Consider the following 6,594-nt stretch of genomic DNA (forward strand, 5'->3'; position numbering starts at 1 on the left):
CTATTTTTGTTGACCTTTGTCCATGGAAGGTCCCTGCAAAATTTCATTGAAATTGGTTCAGGGGTTTTGGAGAAGAAGTCGAAAATGTAAATTGTTTACGGACGCATGACGGACAAAAGGCAATCGCAATAGGTCACTTGAGATTTTGTCTCAGGTGACCTAATAAAACTGGTGGAATAAGCACATTGACCGGTAAAGTTGGAAACTGCTTATACAAGCCCACCTGACAAGTGCTTTTTAAATTAATTTCTAAAGCTAAATGGTTAGTATTGTTAATTCTACGTATCCACATCAGCATTGTTAATTCTACGTATATCCACATCAGTATTGTTAATTCTACGTATATCCACATCAGTATTGTTAATTCTACGTAAATCCACATTAGTATTGTTAATTCTACATATATCCACATCAGCATTGTTAATTCTACGTATATCCACATCAGTATTGTTAATTCTACGTATATCCACATCAGTACTGTTAATTCTATGTATATCCACATCAGCATTGTTAATTCTATGTATACCCACATTAGTATTGTTAATTCTACATATCCACATCAGCATTGTTAATTCTATGTATATCCACATCAGTATTGTTAATTCTACGTATATCCACATCAGTATTGTTAATTCTACGTATATACACATCAGTATTGTTAACTCTACATACGTCCACATCAGCATTGTTAATTCTACATATGTCCACATTAGTATTGTTAACTCTACATATATCCACATCAGCATTGTTAATTCTATGTATATCCACATCAGTATTGTTAATTCTACGTATATACACATCAGTATTGTTAATTCTACGTATATCCACATCAGTATTGTTAATTCTACGTATATCCACATCAGTATTGTAAATTCTACGTATACCCACATCAGTATTGTTAATTCTACGTATATCCACATCAGTATTGTTAATTCTACGTATATCCACATCAGTATTGTTAATTCTACGTATATCCACATCAGTATTGTTAATTCTACGTATATCCACATCAGTATTGTTAATTCTATGTATATCCACATCAGTATCGTTAATTCTACGTATATCCACATCAGTATTGTTAATTCTATGTATCCACATCAGTATTGTTAACTCTACGTATATCCACATCAGTATTGTTAATTGTACGTATATCCACATCAGTATTGTTAATTGTACGTATATCCACATTAGTATTGTTAATTGTACGTATATCCACATCATCATTGTTAATTCTACGTATATCCACATCAGTATTGTTAATTCTACTTATATCCACATCAGTATTGTTAATTCTACGTATATCCACATCAGTATTGGTAATTCTACATATATCCACATTAGTATTGTTAATTCTATGTATATCTACATCAGCATTGTTCTGCCCCTTTCTCACTGGTTAATAGACATGCATTACTGGACAATAAACTATCAGTATGTGTATATTACTTTCCAACAATTCATGTACATCCAATGCTTTTTGAAAATTGATAAATTAGCTTTGTTGAGCGAGGCAATGTGCATGCATGCTTATCATGCATGTTTGTATATATTTGAAGATCATGTTCACAAAAAAAGAATTCAGCTTTCCATCTGGATCACACTAAATATGACATCAGTGTCCAGTGTTGATTGTCTGCTGAATTATCTAGGAACATCTTCTACAGTATATGAAGTGTGCAGGCCTTTCTATACATGTAAAGGTATCGGAAGACTAGGGACTACTGGACAAGCCAGAAAAACAAGGCAGCAGCAAGGAAGACACCGGCATTAGGTGACAGTTTTTCCAATAAAAAAAAAATCTATTTAATAAGTAGATTATTTAAGTCAGGCCACATTATATGGAGTGAACATTGAGCTATAAACAGGAACATACATTTTATTTAATTGTGGCATATAAACCACCTAACCAACTAGTATGAAATATTCATGTTTGATTAGAAATGTCAGAAAAATAATTAATACAGGTCAAAGTAGAAAGGTTTTCTTTTGTTATTTTTTTCAACAATTTGTCACCACTGGTTTGTATTCCACTATATTAGTATAATTCATGCACATTTGTTGATTATTTCTTACTTGTAACTGTGACCGACAGATGACAAGCTATAACAGTACATGACAGTAATAAAGGATGACCATACACCTGTCATGTACTGTTATAGCTTGTCATCTGTCGGTCATAGTAATAAAGGATGACCATACACCTATGTTCAGGTCAGGTCAGTGAATTGTGTTTTGTAGCTTATAAGTCGTAATATATAAGGCTTCCAGAATAAATGAATTGAATGTGTCTGCTGACCAGCACATGTACATGGTATATGTATATAGTAGACACATCTAATAGACAGGTGACAACTTAATGACCCTTGTAATGGAGCCATTTAACAAGACTGATCTTACCTGTGTACTACCAGTTCACCTGTATATCATATAGCACATATATTGGTATACATACATATGTGCATTGACCATATGAGTGATACTGGTTTTTGCAATATGTTTATAGTCACCATTTGGATACCAACACACATTCTCTATATTTCTGAATACAATACAAAACAATTACTTGTACAGTATATTACATACACCTAGCTTGCTGACTTGATAATGTGACCTTTTATGGTCTTGAAATCATACTTCTGTATATTACCTGTTGAATGATAAAAATCTATTAATACACATTGACAGTTAGGGAGGGTGTTTCAATTAGCTTTTTTCCACACCTGGTCATAAAAAGTAAGGCAAAAAATTAAGAGATAATCATGATGATGAGGTGTTTGAACACATCTATTTTGTTTTATCTCAATATCTACCATGATGTTATGTATACTTTAACATCAGGACAGGTACAGGACAACTTGAAGTTGTGGAAATTCATCATCATGTAATCAAACACATAACATTGAAAAAAGCTTAAGTGTTACCTGAAATTTGAATCACATCATTCAATATGATAATATTGATAAAAAAGGCAGAAATAAACCTTTCATCACAAAATCTGTATCATCATTTTATGACATCTAGAAACAAAATGAGTTAAAACTGAAAGACATTGGCACTGATGGGTCCTAATCTAACTGTACAAATACTTCAAAAGTTTAAACGACCTTTTGGACTAATCTAACTACTTCTTTGGTCAACATTAAAACTGACCAGGATTTTGCATGACAGACTTACTCTTAAATGATTAAATATCAAAGCAAAGGGATTGATAATAATCTGATGGTTTGTTTTCTCATTCGACTTTCCTGGTCATTTGGATAACACTCAGAACACCCTTCTTAGAACACTACTGAAATTCAATCATGTTTTTTTTATAAAATTTTGATCATGCTCTTCCTAATTATAATACCAAAAAAAAGTATGTGTTCTCACCAATTATCATCACTTTAAGAAGGTTTTAGGATTTAAAATGTCTAAATTAACAAAAATGTGAATGATGTTTTCATATTGATATTTGAAAAGGTTACCCAAAGATTATTCTAAACGATACATGTTTTTAATTTGCCATCATGATCAGCAATGCTGCATGTAATGAAATGTGTGATCAACTTTGAACAGCAAATTATTCAGATATCAAACATTTTGTTCAACTGATTAGCTATTTCCACATTCTAATGGGGCTCTTCTTAGTGTATTATACATGTGCTAAATATGGCATACATAATTAAAATCGTACCTGTTTAAACTCAAATTGAATTTTTATGGAGTATGATAATAACAACAGGTTAATTAAATTTTGAAAGATTGAAATTGCCCTCCAGCTTTACAGCAGAAATAAAATTACTGTTCACTATTACTTTCCTCAGCACAAAATAAAAGAAATAGTTCTAAAATTATACAAACATCAAATTATTTGCTAAATACCTAAAATAATGTGAAATGTGGAATAAGTTTGTAAATCTTTGTTAAGATGAATTATAATCAGGTCTGTAGCACACAGTGGCTAACACATTTTTGGACACACAATATGATGAAGCTTCATCAACTGAATTGACCATTACACAAACATTAACTAACATGATAAATAGTTAAGTTAATTTAGATACTATTTCAATTTTTTTCATATGCTAAATCATTTTATAAAAAAAAAAATCACAACTACATAACTTGTCCTGAAAACTTCTACTACAACATCTTTGGAAAGAAATTACATGAGTTCACTATTGAAACAAAAAGTAATGAATAACATCAGGATAAAACTAAATGAGTTAAAGTTCATATTTGCATAAGTAAAGCATGAAGGTGTGGAATTCTCTTCTGTATACAAGACCATAACAAGATTGTAGATTTATTGAACAATTTAAACCCTACATGTGAAATAATTAAGCGGCAACATTATCAGTCAAAGATTTTGGAATTCTATTAACTTATTATGAGAAAATTATAATTAAACTGATAAAGTAATGAAGACTTGCAATGTTGTTGTTATTAAATTGTAACATTATTATTACAATATAATTGTATATTGTTATGCATGAAACTACATAAAAGGTGGAAAATGTTTGAATATTTTTTTTTATTCGAAAGATCTATTCTTTATGCACAAGATGAACATAAATTACATGCCTCAAACAACCAATACAATCACTAAAAACATATTTTTTCAAACTTACTCTGTTTTACTCTAGTTTTTTGATAGCCCCGCCTTCTAATGCCACGTGACTAAAATCTTGCCGGCCTACATCATAACGTTGGCAAATACCTTCGGTAACGTGAGATCTTGTCAAGTCATGTGACATTGCTCATGCCCAAATTTCCATTAAAAACATGGGTTGGTATAGAAAACGTTGGAAAATACTGCTCGTAATGATCTTTGAAACATGTTATTGATACCACCTAGCGCATAAAGAATAGATCTTTCGATACATGTGCAACATGTGTGTGAAAGTGTCAATTTGTTTCTAAAATGTCAGTTTGAAGAGCGACCCAGGCGTGGGTTGCTTTTTTCCCCGTATATTATAGAGGGCCGGAGTTCTGCGTTAATCGACGACAGACCGATATAAAAAAAGTCGATAAATCGTCAGAATAATTTGGACTATAGTATTTACAGCTTTATCATAAACGTCTGCTGGTTGATATTTATTCGTGTTTTAAGCAGCTTTTGATCCGTCGAATGTTCAAAGAATTCAATTGGATAAACGAAAACTGTTAAAAAAAATGTTTATAATAAAAAATAGATAAAGCAGTTTCAATATTAAAGCTGGTATATATATAGTGAGGATGACTCAGTTCATTCAACCAAAACATACAAAGAAGTCTCGCAAATGCGAAGCAATCTTCGAAAGCCAAGGGAGTTCCCAAATAATATGGAATACCGATATTGTCATTTATATATAGATCCGATGAACAGGTTGGGCACTTTGTGTGTTTTTATTTCACTTTATCACCCATTTCAGTGATAAAATTATTACTGAAATTGGTAACTGTTACCCGAATGCAGGATTNAAAATAATATGGAATACCGATATTGTCATTTAAATATAGATCCGATGAACAGGTTGGGCACAATGGCACATATGGGTTATAATCCTGCATTTGGGTTACAGTTACCCATTTGAGTAACAATTTTATTACTGAAATGGGGAATAAAGTGAAATAAAAACACACAAAGTTCTTTTAAACACTTGTTGAAAGAATGACGCCCATTTTTGTTCTTTATGTGTAAAAGAACTTTGTGTGTTTTTGTTTCATTTTATCACCCATTTCAGTAATAAAATTATTACTGAAATTGGTAACTGTTACCCGAATGCAGGATTATTACCCATATGCGTCGCTGTGCCCAACCTGATGAAAGCCTACATATATATATATATGAAAGTGTAATTGCCATACACATATCGTTCTATGCTCAATAATGGACCGTGTACTCCCTCTCAGCTGTTTGACTCGTGTTTTATGCATTTCGTTTTTGTACACACTAAAACAGTTTTCTTGTAGAAAAGTGAGCTTCTGGTTTGCTGGTAAAAATATGTAAGGATACATTGTTACTCAAAAATTAAAACAGCTTACATACCTTGATTTATAAATATCACCTCTCCTGTGTCATGTTATCAATAACACTCGGCATTTGGGTTTACATAGTCCGGTTTTCTATTTTGTGGCGTGAGGCAGATCTTAGTCCGGATCAATATGCTGCTTTGGTGTCGCGTCACCTGAGCGCTTGTTTTTCTTACAAATCACGGGGGCCAAATGGTAACATGTACAATTCTATACCATCACGGCTTTACAGATGTATTGGTTGGGCTATTATATTTACGACCGCTTCACTACCGAGTAGTTCGGTTATTCAGCAGACAATACCAGAGACACATCGTTTACTACTGGTTTTATGCGTCTCTGGTAAACAAAGAGGAGGAGGAGGAGGAGGAGGAGGATCACTACACCTTACATCAGCATATGTTTTTTCATGTTTTTTTAAATGCAAGCCTGCGGACATAGTCTGAAACTGGTCTATTATAAATGTGCAAATAAGTCCTGTAAGTATGTCATTATTCGTTATAACACCGTCAGCAGATCACTGGTCAGAGACGTATACAGCATACAAATGTACATGTACATTGGTACAACGTATGTAAGAAAATAATATAGTATATA

At 32.4% G+C, this 6,594-nt stretch overlaps 1 protein-coding gene across 1 annotated transcript in view; it reads right to left on the minus strand.

Moving 5' to 3' along the window:
• Positions 1 to 6,118, minus strand: part of LOC110467315 (acetyl-CoA carboxylase-like) — an 82,020-nt gene extending 75,902 nt beyond the window's left edge. The window contains exon 1 of the mRNA XM_021524404.1: positions 6,014 to 6,118. The gene's annotated coding sequence lies outside the window, so the exon portion shown is untranslated. The remainder of the gene's footprint in view (positions 1 to 6,013) is intronic.
• Between the last annotated feature and the right edge of the window lie 476 nt (positions 6,119 to 6,594).

Source organism: Mizuhopecten yessoensis, unplaced genomic scaffold (assembly GCF_002113885.1).
Source record: "Mizuhopecten yessoensis strain PY_sf001 unplaced genomic scaffold, ASM211388v2 scaffold11169, whole genome shotgun sequence".
Taxonomy (NCBI): Eukaryota; Metazoa; Mollusca; class Bivalvia; order Pectinida; family Pectinidae; genus Mizuhopecten; species Mizuhopecten yessoensis.